Genomic DNA, 15744 nt, shown 5'->3' on the forward strand with positions numbered 1-15744 from the left:
TCACAGAACATTTAGAGCTGGGAAAAACCCTTACAAGAGCACCTCTTCCGAACCACTCATTTTACAGATGAATAAATTCAGGCCCAGGTAGTGATTTTCTATGGCCACACAAGCTCCTTAGTGGCCAGCTCCATAGAATTAAAACAACTGCATAGGAGAGAGTTAAATTAAGGAAAATAATTAACACAATTTTTTGTATGCTTTTAAATGGCGGGGTCACATTTCATTCTTTTTCCATGTGAGTATCCCATGATTGCAGCACCATTGTTGAATTCTTCTTTGTTTGATTAGTTTTTGTTTGTTTTGCTTGCCTGTTTGTTTTTGGGGAGGTGCATGAGCCGGGAATCGAAACCAGGTCTCCCGCGTGGCAAGTGAGAATTCTACAACGGAACTATCCTTGCACCCCCAATTGATAGATTTTTTTTTCTTTACTCTTTTTGAAGTCTTTAAGAGGTATGGAGTAAGGAGTAAACAGAGTCATAAGGAGAAGGTCTCTGCTTGTCCCTGACAAGCTCCCTCGATATCACCTATAAAGAACATAAGGTGAAATTCCCAAAGGGCTAGGAGGCAAAAATAATTATGATACCAACCTGCTAGTTAATTCCATAGCCTCCTATTTGGGAGAAACCTCAAGCATTTGGTGTCTTTGGATGCCCCAATTCCTTTACAAAAATCTAACTCCAAATTATAGTACCCATGCCTTTCCCAACCCATAATTCCAAATAGGGAGAGGCCTCCCTCGCAGAGAACCTCTGCCTTCTATTTAATTAGGCTAATAGGTTACAGATAGGTTAATTGGGTTAAATCCTGGGCAGAGGGAAAGTGCTTTCTAATTGCTGCTGCCATCCCGTTGCCTGGAGCTGAGATGTGTCTTTAGCCCACACTCCAGTCTACATCTACTCTTTGGAGGGCCATTGAGGGGCAGCCACAGCAGTGACCTACACACGGAGCTGTGTCAGCCCTTCAAACTCTTTGGCAAAGGCATTTTGAAAGGAATACTTTCTGCCTTATAAACTGTTTCTTCCAGATTTCCAGCGAAACTGAAGTCATTAGAAAAAAAAATTTTTTTTTTGACAAATGAAAGGGGAAAAAATGCCTTTTCAAATCCAGGGCACTTGAAAGTTTCATTTTCCTGTTTTAATTTGCTTCAGCATTTCAAGGGAATAATAATAGTTTTTTAATGCCAAAGGTGGCTTTCATCACTCAAAGCCCTCTAATTTTCTCCCATATTGCAAGTAATGTGTTAATAGTTCCAAAATGAAATATTACCTAAAACACAACTTAGTAATTTTCCTCACAGTTCAAAGTTATTTGAAAAGGAAACATCACCTTTTACAAATATTTGCTTTGCAACAACCGAAGACTGTGAATTATCTGCACTTAGCTTCCATTCTCTTCCTTTTTTTGAGCCATCTTTGACTATTCTCTTGGGAAAGAAAGAAAATAAGAGAGAAAAAGGGGGAAAAGAATCCCCCATTCCCTTTCACGTTCTAATATCAGGCTCCACCTAAGGACCTGAATTTTACCTTTAAAAGTAAATAATGGTCATCTAAACATATACTATATATATCTAGAAAAGCTTGGTGTTCCTGGCCTCATTATAAAATACATACACCAAAGAAAGGATGTGCATAGAGGCCACAGAGAATTTAAAAGATTTATTTATGATGTATTACTGTAATTTTTAATTTAGACATGCAAATTTTTTAATTTGCACCGACTGCTTTGCCTTAATGGTTTTGATTAATACTTGGAGGTAGTGTTTGTGAAAGAGATTTATACTGTGATTCATCTGCAAAATAATCAAATCATTACCAGCTAATGACAAAGCTGTGAAAAATGATATAGATATTGTGTAACTTCCAGCTATGGCTGAGCACGTGGAGGTACACAATCCTTCCAGCAAATGTGGACTTGTGTTAATAACTGCTGGGAAGTTCGCTCTAGGTCCACTCTAATTTGGCAACAAAAAACATTGATCTTAATAAAGCTGTCTGATAAAAGGAGCAGTGATTAACATCTCGAACCCTCCGTTCTGCTCCTCATGCCAGTGCCAAAGTCCCTTTTTTTTTTTTTCCAGGAATGAAATTCCACTGGACTTCCTGCTTATCGCTCCATCTTACCTCAGCCCTCTGTGGGTCTCCAGATAAGGTTTCTGAGAGCCTAAGGAAGATGGGGGGAAGGGGGTTGGGAAGGAACAGCACTGGTGGCTGCAGGTGGCAGTTGCTGATGGAGGAAAGCACAATATCATGAATTCCCAGAGTCTTAACCCCTTCAGCAGCCAACACCCATTCCTTACAGATCTCAGAGGCACCTCCTATTTTAGTGGGTCCTTCCTGCCTGGATTCCGTCACTTAGAACTGAATGGCACGTGCTCTCCTGCTAATCCTTACGGCATCAGCAAAGGTGGGGTGGCAGGTCTGCAGAGCATGTCCAGAGTCAGCAAAAACGAACTCTCAAGTGGCATCAGGAAACAGAAGAGGGCAGGAAGCAGAAACCCACAGATAATCCCCAAATCTCATTACAGCCACTCCTTCTAGCAAGCTCCTCCACTAAGCCTCTCACCACACCAGCTAGCCTGGAGTCAGATGGTCAGGTTTCAGTCTGACCTCCGTTCTGCCCACCCCACCCCAAATGAGAAAAATTAACATTTCCCGAGGTCTTCCTGTTTGCCAGATACCACGCTAGGCCCACTCCTTCATGAATCCTCGCCACAAGCCTGTGAAGTAGGATTGTTATCATCATTCCCGTTTTACACATGAGTAGCTCTTGCAAACTTATCAAAAGGAAACTGGCGGGCGGGCCGCGGTGGCTCAGCGGGCAAAGTGCTTGCCTGCTATGCCGGAGGACCTCGGTTCGATTCCCGGCCCCAGCCCATGTAACAAAAACGGAGAAACAGAATACAATAAAAAAAAACAAGAAAATGTTTCCCTTTCTTCCTTCCTTCCTTCCTTCTATCCTTCCTTCCTTCTCTACAAAAAAAAAAAAAAAAAGGAAACTGGCAAGCGATGGAGCCAAGATTTATTTCTAGACCATTCTAGCCCCCACACCCTACCCTCAAACTATGTCATTATCTGTCTGAAATCGCTACTGAAGAACGAAACTACTCAAAATGAGAGTGGTCAGAAGAGAGATGGAATGGAAAAGGGTGAAAGAAGAGATTAAAGAAAAGGAAAAAAGAAAAAAAAAGCTTGGCTCAGTTGCAGTTAATACTGAAGCAATAATACTTCAGTTCATTATAGGGGAATTCAGTTCCTTTTTCATTTTTGTCCTCAAAGAGGGGAAAGTCCAGCTGGTTGATAATCATTAATATTTCATTCAAGACCCATCCATACTTGTCGTGGATGTGACATGGACATTCCACTCCATCAGGAAGCCATGCTACAAAATTAGAAAGAGCAAGGGACCTTTCTGGAAAGCACAAACTAAGCCTACTTATCATTATTATTTATTGCTTATTGGGTACCAACTCAGACCCTACAGCAGAGAGAGAGATGTGAGAGCATCGCACAGGGATAAATGGTCCCTGTTCACTGGTTTCGCAATCCAATTCCGATTGCGTGGCCATGTGGGCCCTGTGTCTTTAATTACTGATATCTGTGACTGCCGCGTGGAACCACAAAGGGAGATCCAAACTTTCTATCCCTTTTCTAGACATGAAGACAAATGAGGAGGGAAGCAATAAGTGTAATTAATTTCAACCAGAGCTGGAAGAGGAAGACTTTGAGCTGCAGTATCATACGCAGCATTTATCAGGAAAGTCTCTCTCCTAGCAGAGCTTAAGCCAATTCAGAGATATGAAATAGACTACCATTTCACAAAGAACCAGGCAAGGGAAATAAAGATAGCAGGGCTTTTGTAGCATTATTTCAGCTCTTTGAGAGAAGTAAGCATGTGATTTAATTGTGCATGTGTCCCAGGGAAAGCAGGAGGAGTTGAGCCAGTAAGTTTGAGGTAAAGTTAAAAATCAAAGGGGGTGCGGGGTAGTTCAGTGGTATAATTCTGGCTTGCCAGGGGAGACCCAGGTTCAATTCCCAGCCCATGCGCTTCCCGAACAAACAAAGAAACCCACAAAAACAAGCAAATTCAACAAATGGTGCTCTTATAACAGGATACTCATACGGAAAAAAATGAAATGTGACCCCGCCATATAGCACACATAAAAAAAAAAAAAGGCCATTTAGAGGGAACCCACCTAATAAGCCTTTGGACAGACGGACATCTTACGTGATTCAAGTGCAAGATATAATGCAATTAATGAGGCTGGAGTGATGAAGGAAAGGGAAAAACACTTTCAGAGGTAAACTTATAGTCAAGTTGTCAGGACTTAGTTGAATAATTCCCTTTAATGCTTAGACAAATAATGCTGCTAAATCCTTGGGAATCAGACCATGTCTCCACCCCTCAGCTTCCAGGAGCTTCTAAAGACTGGACTGAACCAGCTGTAGGGAAAATTAAATCCAAAGTGCATTCTTCATCATCCTTTCAGAGAAGGGAGATGTTGCCTGTCACTGCCATAAGGAAAGGGACATGCAATCTTGACTGTATTTTCCAAATCTGGAGAGCGACCACAGCTATTTTTGAGGAAGACCAGAGACCACAGTGCTGCTATTATAAATGGGTGTCACTAGGTATGCCTCTGTGCCAGCTGAGCACAAATATTCTGGAATCTAAGCCATATCTAAGTTCCCTCTGCCTCTCTCCTTCAATAACTTCAACAGTTAGAGCCTTGGTCTCACCTAGACCTCAGGTATCTTTTTCACAGTCTTTTTCCTACTGCCAACTCAGACAAGATTCTGCGACTTTTTGCATCCATCTAAAGCTGTGCAGTCCAATAGGACTTTCTGTGATGATGGGAATATTCTGTATCTGTGTTTTCTGATCCAGTAGTCTCTAGCTACATGTGGCTACTGAGTGGCTAGTGCTGTTGTGAAAATGAATTTTGAATATAATTTAACTTTAATTCATTTAAATTTAGATAGACACATGGCTACTGACTACCCTACTGGGCAGTGCAGCCCTAAAGAAAGCAATGCAAATAGCACTGAAGATTTATTAGCATAGATGGAGGTTTCCATTGTGCATGCCGCACAGCTCTTTACCCCAGACTCCTTTTCAGCTAGGGGCCGTTTGGTGACACAATTCTGGCCAATAAGAGGAGAGCTGGGGGTTACTGAAAAAGTTACTTGCTTTCCTATATAGAATCTAATTTCCTGTTCACTCTTTTCCTTTTCTTCTGCCTGGGGTGGTTACGTGATACCTGCACAGGTAGCAATTATCTTGAGCACAAATGTCACACACCAAAGTTGGCAAGGTTGAAAAGGGGCTGGGACTTTGAAAACTTTTCTAAATCACTGCACTAATCCTGGATTGCCAACCTAGGAATTTCCTGTGGCTTGTAATAAATAAATACCTTATTTACTGAAGCTACTCTCTGCTGGTTTTCTTTACTTGGAGCCAAACTCACCAATCCTAATGGATATAAAGTCCCATTATAAAAACATTATGTCTTGGTGTCCAAAAACTTGGGATAAAGTCAAGTTGGAATATTTTTTGCATTGCATCTACTCACCCTCCCTGCTCTCCTTGGGGCCAACCCAGAACGGTGTGGTGAAGTATGAAGTAGACACGGTTTATTGAATTGTCTGCCCTCTCAGTCAGCTTCCCTTCTCTGTGATCTCTTTCCCATGTTCTTGTCCTTATTAATTCCTTGTGTCCTTCCTCTCACCCCTCAGAAGTGCTTCTGTTAGCGTTCACTTATTTTTGGATTATTTTTGTGAGGAGAGGAGTGGGGTAGCACAAGCATTTCACAGGCAAAAGTCATTTTAGTCACAAGGAAGGAAGGAATAGGAAGACATTTGGATATTACAAACATATGCTCTTCAATCAAAAGTATTTTCTATAAGTAATTTTCTACCATGCGCCTAGAAAGAGACTTCCCTGGTCTTACCTCTGAGATCTTTCCTAATTGTTTCTACTCATTCATTCTTCTATTTTCTCTCTTAATTGGGCATCTAGCATGTTCCAAGCATCTTCTGGGCCCTTGCACATGCACTGTGTTTTAATCACCAGACCAAATCCTGGAAGTGGTTGCTGCTACATGCATTTTACAGAAGAGGAAAATCAACTGAGACCTGAAGTACCTTGTCCGTGATATGTCACAGAGCCAGGATTTGAGCCTGGGTTTTCTGGTTGCAAGTCGGAGCCTTTTTCCACTGAAAATAATAGAAAGCTTGGGGTGTTATCTTCTCGTGTAAACCTCTCTAGTAACAGCCATAGAAAACAAGGTGGCAGCTTCCCTCCTTAAAGGAGTCCTGTTGAAGGGGAAGGGAGAGAAAGAGAAAACCATGGAGAGGTCTGAATGATGAGAGGAGAACTGAGGAAGCTCTGTTCTCCCAGTGTCCTTGGGACGGCAAATGTCAATACAAATACATAAGCTTCCTAACCTCACAGGGAAGTTGTGAGGATTAATTGTCATTTAAAAGCGGTGAAAGATGTGCTTAATGTGTTCTTTGGTCCCTCCAGTTCTTCCTCCCTCAGACATGACTCACGGAAAGTATACAGGACAAGAAGCAGGGTGGGGGGAAAGGTGGAGAGAGGAGTGAATTTAAAGCAGAATAGGATAGGAACAAGGAGGCAGGGCCTGCTATTCTAAAACTCACAGCAACCAGGAACCACTGGAAGAAGAAGCTGAACTAGTGATTCTTTTCCCAGAACACTCAAAAATGAAACAGGGAGGTCCTTCACCTCTACGCCATCGCCTCCCCCTCCCCACCCCTCCAAAAAAACTCTAGCGTTAAATTTGTTGAGTGCTTTTCAGGGGCAAAGCTGAATCCCATTGCATGAGATGGTCCTGCCTTCTGTTTTTTCCAGTCCTTTGCCCTCGGTACATTTTCTCCCATTAAGTTAAAGATGGACTGTTAATTCACTCCTTGCCCTGTTGGTCATTTGCATTTAGATGTGCCCCCAAAGATGAAATATTTTTTAGCAAAAGTTGTCAGAAAGTTACAGGCTTCTCTCCATTTTTCCACCCTCTGTCTGCCATGGTGTCCGAGTGTCTGATACGGCACCCCCCCTCTTTCACATACGCACACATGCACACACAGACATGTGCACACGTACTCACACACATAAATTACATGTCATATCCAATGTGTTTTTATTTAAATATTCCCAATTAATCTGGAGAATGTGACTGACCACGAGGATGTGCTGTATTCATCTCCATTAGCATACAGTCTGACCCCTCTAAGGAGCCCTTCAGCACCCAATTTGAAAAGCACAGAATTAAGACATTCAGCACTAATCATGTAAGTACTATAGCCATCCCTTTTCTCAAAATGTTTTTGGCTCTTTAGGACCTTTACTATTCTACATAAATTTGATAGTTGGGTTGATCATTTCAGCAAAGAAGGCTTTAAAATTTTGATTGAGATTGTATTGAATCTGTAAATCACTTCGGGTAGAATTGACATCTTAACAATATTTAGTCTACCAGTCCATGGATATGGAATGTCTTTCCATTTACTTAGGCCTTTGATCTTTTTCTTTTTAGTAATGTTTTGCAGTTTTTCCATGTATAAGCTTTTTACATCATCGGCTAAATTTATTCCTATATATTTGATTCTTTCAAATTGGCATTTTTCTTTCCTTGATCACCCTTCAGATTGTCCATTCCTAGCATATAGAAATTCTTATCTTTGTGTGTTGCTCTTGTACCCTATCACTTTACTGAATTTGTTTCTTGGCTCTTTGTGGTGCATTTTTATGATTTTCTCTATATGGGATCATGTCATCTGCAAATAAGGGAAAGTTTTATTTCTTTCTTACCAGTTTGGATGCCTTTTATTTCTTTCACTTGCCTAATTGTTCTGGCTAGAATTTCCAGAACAATATTTAATAAGCTTGGTGACAGTGTGCATACTTGTTTTAATCCAGTTTTTAGAGGGAAAGCTTTCAGAATTTCACCACTGAGTATGATTTTTGCAGTGGTTTTTCATGCATGCTGTTTAACATGTTGAGGGTTATGTGGAATAATAGTAGTGACAGTGGATATGCTTGTCTTTTTCCTGATCTTAGAAGAAAAGCTTTCAGTTTTTCAACACTGAGTAGGAGGTTAGCAGTGGGTTTTTCATATATGCCATTTATCATGCTAAGAAAGTTTCTTTCTATTCCTCTTTTATTAAGTGTTTTTATCAAGAAGGACTGTTGGATTTCTCAAATACCTTTTCTGTGTCAATTGAGATGACCATTTGTTTTCTTTCCTTTATTCTATTTGCTGGGAAAGTCACAGACACACTCAGCAGTCATTTCCCAGCCCTTGCCTAACCCCTTCCTTTGCCCCCTTGCTTGCTTTCATGCATGTATTTTTTAATGATTCCACTATTGTTTGCTTGCATATAGTTGTTTGGTATGTATCCGTTTGTGCCTGTTTACATGCAGATTTTTAGTATTTCTATTTTGTAAGAGACTGCAGGCAGTTGGGAGAAATGTTAAATCTTAACCAGCCCTGCCACTTGTAAAAGAGTACACATTGTCGGGGTCTCCTCTGCCAGGAATGTATAAATTCCCAGCACTCAGGCAGTTGGTCTCCCTAGGGGACCAGCCAAAACTGTTTCCCTGTCTTTGATAAGTGCAACGTGCAGAGCTACCATCCACCAACCCTGGACTGGGATCTGTCCATGGTGGGATCTTTCCCTGGCTCTTTCAGACTGTTTGTGAAGCATAAGTAACAAAGTTGTCATTTGATGGGGGTTTCTGATCCTGTGTTCACATGACACACTGTACAGCCACTTGCTCCATATAATTAATGTGGTATATTACATTCATTGATGCTTATGTGTTGAACATGCTAGTATACTTGGGATGAATCCCACTCAATCAAAGTGTGTAATTTTTAAAATGTGCTTTAAAAGGATTTGCTAGTATTTTGTTGAGGATTTGGGCATCTATATTCATAAGGGACGTTGGTCTATAATTTTCTTTTCCTGTCGTATCTGGCTTTGGTATGAAGGTGATGTTGGCCTCACAGAATGAGTTAGGAGTAGTTCCTTCTCTTCCATTTTAGAAAAGTTTCCAAACTTCTTGGAAAGTTTGGTAAAATTCACCTGTGAAGAAACCATATGCTTCAGGGATTTTCTTTGTTGGGAGGTTTTTGATGACTGACTCCATCTCTTTATTTGTTATTGGAATGTTGAGATATTTCTTCCTGAGTTAGTGGAGGTAATTTGTGTGTTTCTAGGAATTTTTCCATTCCATCTAGGTTATCTAGTTCTCTTATAATCCTCTTATTTCTGTGGGGTCATTAGTAATGTAGCCCCCTTTCATTTCTGATTTTAGTTATTTGTATCCTCTCTTGTTTTTTCTCTGTCAGTCTAGGTAAAAGTTTGTTGATTTCATTGATCTTTTCAAAGAACCAATTTTGGTTTCATTTATTCTCCAGATTGTTTTTTTATTCTCTATTTCATTTATCTCTACTCTAATCTTTGCTATTTACTTCCTTCTGCTTGCTTTGGGTTTAATTGTCTCTTCTTTTTTTAGATCATCCAATTATGAGGTTAGGTCTTTTATTTAAGATCATTATTCCTTTTTAATGCAAGCATTTAGAGCTATAAATTTTCCCCTCAACACTGCTTTTGTCCCATCCCATAAGTTTTGGTATGTTGTGTTTTCATTTTTATTCACCTCAAGATATTTCTTAACTTTCCTAGTGAATTCTTCTTTGATCTATTAGTTGTTTAAGAGTGTGTTTTGGTTTGCTAATGCTTCCAGAATGCAATATGCCAGAAATGGAACATCTTTTAAAAAGGGAATTTATTAAGTTACAAGTGTTCAGTTCTAAGGCCATAAAAAGGTCCAAACTACGGCAACCAGACAAAGATACTTTGATTCAAGGAAGACTGATGTCTGTCACATGGAAAGGCATGTGACTGGCATCTGCTCGTCCTTGTTTCCTGGTTCCATTGCTTTCAGCTTCTGATGCCAGTGATTCCTTCTCTAAGAATCCATGGGCCTTCGCTCAACTCTTCCAGAACACAACTTTGGGTTCTGGTTTGTTTAGCATTCCATGGGAAGGTACCTGGTGACTTCTGCTGGGCTCTGCATCTCCAGACATCTGTGTCAAGGTGTCTGCTCTCTCTGTTGGCACTCCAAGCATCTCCAAATGTTGGCGTTTCTGTCGGCTCTGAAGCAACTGTGTTCTTTCCAAAATGTCTCCCCTTTTAAAGGATTCCAATGAACTACTCAAGACCCTCCTTGAATGGAGGGAGTCACATCTCCAGCTAATCAAAAGCACACACCCACAATTGAGTGGGTCCAATCTCCATGGAAGCAATTATTCAAAGGGAAACAACCCAAAGTTTCCACCCCACAATACTGAATCAGGATTAAAAGAAACAATACTACCCCCACAAGATTGGATTAGGAAAAAGGACGTGGATTTTCTGGGCTGCATAACTACTTCAAACCAGCACAGAGTGCATAGCTTAATTTCCACAAATTTATGATATTCTCACTTATCCCTCTGTTATCAATTTCTAGCTTCATTCCTTTGTGTTTGATTTCAATATATTTGAAATATATTGTATTTTCATCTGTATGATTTTAATATATTTACATTTATTGACACTTGTTTTGTGACTTAATATATGATCTATCCTTGAGAATGACTCACGTGCACTAGAAAAACATGTGTATTCTGCTGCTGTTGGGTGAAGTGTTCTATATATGTTTTTCAGGTCCAGTTGGTTTTGAGTATTGCATAAGTCTCCTGTTTCCTTATTGATCCATGTGTTCTATCCATTATCGAAAATGGCTTGTGGAAGTCTCCTACTATTGATGTTGAACCATCTATTTTTTCCTTCAAATCGGTCAATATTTGCTTCATATATTTTAGAGCTCTGCCCTTATGTGCTGTATTAGTATCTTAAATGCGCCAGAATGTAATATACCAAAATGGAATGGCTTTTATAAAGGGAATTTAGTAAGTTACACATTTACAGTTCTAAGCCTATGCAAAATGTTCAAACTAAGGCATCCAGGTAAAAATACCTTAATTTGAGAAAGACTGATACATCTGAAACACCTCTGTTAGCCAGTGTTAGTGCACTGGTCCCTTGTTCCTGGGCTCCATTGCTTTCAGCCTCTGTTCCTGTGGAGGTTCCTCACTTTGCTTCTCCAGAGCTGGCTTTCATCTCTTGGCTTCCCTTGACTCTCTTCATGTTCTGGCTTCCTTAACATCTCATGGCAATGTCTACTGGGCTCCAAGCATCTCCAGACATCTGTGTCTCTGTTCTCCAAGTGTTGGCATCTGTGTCGGCTCTGCTCTGAAGTTTCTGTCGGCTATATGGTTACTCAGCTTTCTCCAAAACATTTCCTCTTTTAAAGGACTCACTAGGGCGGGCCACGGTGGCTCAGCGGGCAAAGTGCTTGCCTGCTATGCCGGAGGACCTCGGTTCGATTCCCGGCCCCAGCCCATGTAACAAAAACGGAGAAACAGAATACAATAAAACAAGAAAATGTTTAAAAATGTTTCCCTTTCTTCCTTCTATCCTTCCTTCCTTCTCTCTGTCTTTCCTTTAAAAAAAAAAAAAAAAAAAAAAAGGACTCACTAAACTAATCAAATCCCACCCTGAATGGGCAGAGTCATACCTCCATCTAATCAAAATGTCACACCCACAATTGGGTGTGCCTCATCTCCATGGAGATAACTTAATCAAAGTTTCTGCCCTACAATATTGAATTAGGATTAAGAGAAATGGCTGCTCCCACAAGATTGGCTCAGGATTAAAATACAGTTTTTCTGAGATACATAATAGATTCAAACCAGCACATGTGCTAACAAATATTCACAATTGTTATGGATTCTTGTTGAATTTTAAAAGTGTTCCATGCTGGAGACCCGGGTTCGATTCCTGGTGCCTGCCCATGCAAAAAAAAAAAAAAGAGTATATGGAGGCTATCTTTGTCTCCATAACCATTTTTGACTTAAAGTCTATTTTACCTGATGTTATTATACCTACCCCACCTCTCCTGTGGTTACTATTTATATTGTATATTTTTTCCATCTGTGATGATTAGGTTCAGGTGTCAAGGAGAGGGTTCTTGGCCAGAATAATGGCCAGGTAATGGTGCCCAGTTGTCTGGTCGAGCAAGCACTGGCCTAATCATCACTGCAAGGACATTTCATGGATTTAAATCATCAGTTAGTTGATTTTATCTACAGCTGATTACATCTACAATCAGCTAAGGGGAATGTCTTCCGCAATGAGAAAATCCAATCAGCTGGATTTAATCCAAACAGTTAAAGACTTTTAAGGGAGAGATGACAATTTCAGCTCTCAGAGAATTTTCATCTCTACTTCAGCCAGCCGATCTCTCTGGAGAATTCATAATCATTGAAGACCTTCATCATTGTTGCCAGCTCACAGCCTACCCAACGGAAATTGAACTTGAGTATCCCCACAGTTGCATCAGACACTTTTATAAAATCTCATATTTACAGATATCTCCTGTTGTTTCTGTTTCCCTAGAGAACCCTAAGTAATTTACTATCCTTTCACTTTCATCCTAATTGTATCTTTGAATTTAAGGTAAGTCTCTTGTGAGTCTCAGTTGGGTCATGCTTTTTTCCCCATTCTGCCAATCTCAACCTGTTGACTAAATAACGTAATACATTTACATTTAAAGAAACTACTGATAATGCTGGACTTTCTTCTGCCATTTTGCTATTTAACCTTTACATGACTCTTGCACCCTTTTTGTCCCTCAATTTTGCCATTAATGCCTACTTTCATATTTGTCTGATTTTTGGTAATGTACCATTTTGAGTTCCTTATCATTTCTTTCTGAGTATGTTTTTCATATATTCTTTGTGCATACAATGGGGCTTAAATTAAATATCCTAAATCTATCACAATAATGTTTAATTTGGTGCTAACTGAATTTCAAGAGCATACATATACACTGTTCCTAGACCCTCTACTCCTCTATCTTTATATTGGGTTCGTTACAAATTATATTTTTATGCATTGTATATCCCAAACCATAGATTTATCACTACTTTTTGTGCATTTACATTTTAGAGCCTATAAGAAGTAAAAAGTGGAGTTACAAAACAAAAATTACAATACAACAGCACTGGCATTTATAATTACCCATATGGTTACCTTTACCAGAGGTCTTTATTTCTTTACTCCACTTTGATCCACTGTCTAGAGTCCTTTCCTTTCAGTCTAAAGAACTCCCATTAGTATTGCTTGTAAGGTGGTCTATTCGTGACAAACTCTCTCAGCTTTTGTTTGCATGGGACTGTTTTAATCTCTTCCTTATTTTTCAAAGTAGGCTCACTGGATATAAAATTCTCTGTTGGAAATTGTGGGTTTTTTTCAGCACTTTAAGTATTTTGGCCTCCTGCCTTCAGGTCCCCATGGATTCAGATGAGTAATTGGTACTTAACATTATTGGAATCCTATTACACATTACATACGGCTTTTCTCTTTTACCTTTCAGAACCCTCTCCTTGTCCTTGGCATTCAACTACTTGACTACTATGTCAGCGGTAGTTCTCTTCAAGTTTATCCTGCTTGGGATTCAATGGGAGTCTTGTATGTGCACATTCATATCTTTCATTAAATGTGGGACATTGTCTGATATTATTTCTTAGACTATCCCTTCTGCTCCTTTCTCTCTTTTTTCTTCTGGGACTTCCATAATGCATATATTGGTAGACTTGATGGTGTCCCACAGGTCTTTTAGGTTCTGTTTGCTTCCGTTATTCTTTTTCTCTTTCTGCTCCTAAGCCTGAATCATTTCAATTACCTTGTTTTCTTGTTATACTGGTCTTTTCTTCATCCATCTCCAATCACTATTCAGACCTTCCAGGAATTTTTCATTTCAGTTACTGTGTTCTTCAATTCCAGTACTTCTGTTCAGTTCCTTTTTAAAATTTCTGTATCTTTATTGAGACTCCCATATTGTTCATTCATCATTTTCCTGATACCTTTAGTTCTTTCTCCATGTTTTCCTTTATCTCCTTGAGTGTATTAAGGAACACTTTTTAAGTCTTTGTCCAGTAAGCCCAGAGCCTAGTGCTCTTACTGACCATTTCAGGATTTTTATCTTTTTCCCTGGATGCACCATCACCTCTTGTTTCTCTGTTAATCTTGCAGCCTTTTGTTGCATATTGTACACTTTAATATTTTAAAGTGTTAATTCTGGGATTCAGACCCTGCGCTGTCTTGTTCCTTCTGTTTGTATCTAGCCAGTGATATGATAGAGATTTCTTTGAAGACTGGGAGCTAACGAAAAAAACAACAACAATGCAAACAACAGCAACACAAGCTTTCCATAGATCTGCATTGGCTGGTACTCTCCTTCAAAGTTTATTTCTCCTATCAAGAAGACTAGACCCAGGCCAATGTGAAGAAGTCCTTTCCATCTTTTCTGAGCTTGAGTCTTGTCCTGGGCTTGTGCTAGCTTGGGACCCTGGGAATTCCCCAATTTACAGGAATTTAAATGCCACCTCTACTTCCTATAAAATAGTCTGCTTCCCCTCCTGAATGCTTTATTGTATGTCTTAAAGCAGATAATCTTTGCTCTAGGTTGCCCTGACTTAACTGTTTCACACTATGCTTTAGCTATCTGCAAGCTGCTTCTGCCTTCAGAGCAAGTTCTGGGAGGGAGTGACAGAGAGAAGTCTGATTCGGTCTTTTAGGCTGCCACCAGTTAAGTTGGCACTGGCACACAGGCACCACAGTATGCACACAGGAGTTACTCTGTTCCCTCTAGAAAAAGACAGGGACCCACAATGGGAATGTAGGCTGGCTCCATACCACACAGGGAGGGGATTAGGGAGAGGCCAGCTAGGGCACCATGAGCTTCTCCTAAAATTTTTTTAAAGTGGTGTTTTCTTGATTCAGTACAGCCCTAGTAACTGCAACCCTTTAACTCTGTGAGTTTTTGCTAGTTGTTCAAAGATTCTGTAGGAGAATGGCACCCTGGAGCTTCTCTTGCTGCCATCTTGGCAGACCATAACTTCTAGATTCATTTTTACCGGGATCTTTGGATCCATTTGAGAAGCATTATTACACAATTAAATATTAAATAGACATTTACCAAAAAACTTCTGTGTGCTGGCATACATAACATGCTCAGTAAATACTCAGGCTGAGGGGCAGAGAAGAAACATCTTGTACTTTGGATGAAGGTACTTATGGCCAATTTGTGGGGAAGAGACTTTCAGAGAGAAAGAACAAGAAATCCAAAGCAGAGGTGCCATTCTCATCTGGGTGAGGACATGGCACCCCAGCCTGCACTAGAGTAACCCTATATAGAGTTGCTCAATGTGTGCACTGAACAGCAGGACTGGCCTAGCATAAGTGGTTACTAAACCTCAGCTTGCTCTGCTTGTCAAAATGAGAGACAGCAAGGTCACATCTGCCCAGATCTGACACCTATTATACTAATTCACCCGAAGACAGTGTATGTTTGTGCAGCCTTGTTTTCCTAGCTAAAAAGAAAATAACTCTGTTTCAGGTTCTCTCTTCATATTCAGTCTTGATGCTCATGTGTGGCTCAGAAGTAAAGAGAATCACTGGAATACAGCTCTCAATTGGTGGATTAAATTGAATGTTGTCTCCTTGATTTCTGAGCACTAAACTATCCAGAGATGTTTCCAGTGTCTATTTAATAGACCTGCCAAAGAACATTTAATTTTTTCATATAAAACATACCCAGAAAATGAAC

Source organism: Tamandua tetradactyla, chromosome 15, assembly GCF_023851605.1.
Source record: "Tamandua tetradactyla isolate mTamTet1 chromosome 15, mTamTet1.pri, whole genome shotgun sequence".
Taxonomy (NCBI): Eukaryota; Metazoa; Chordata; class Mammalia; order Pilosa; family Myrmecophagidae; genus Tamandua; species Tamandua tetradactyla.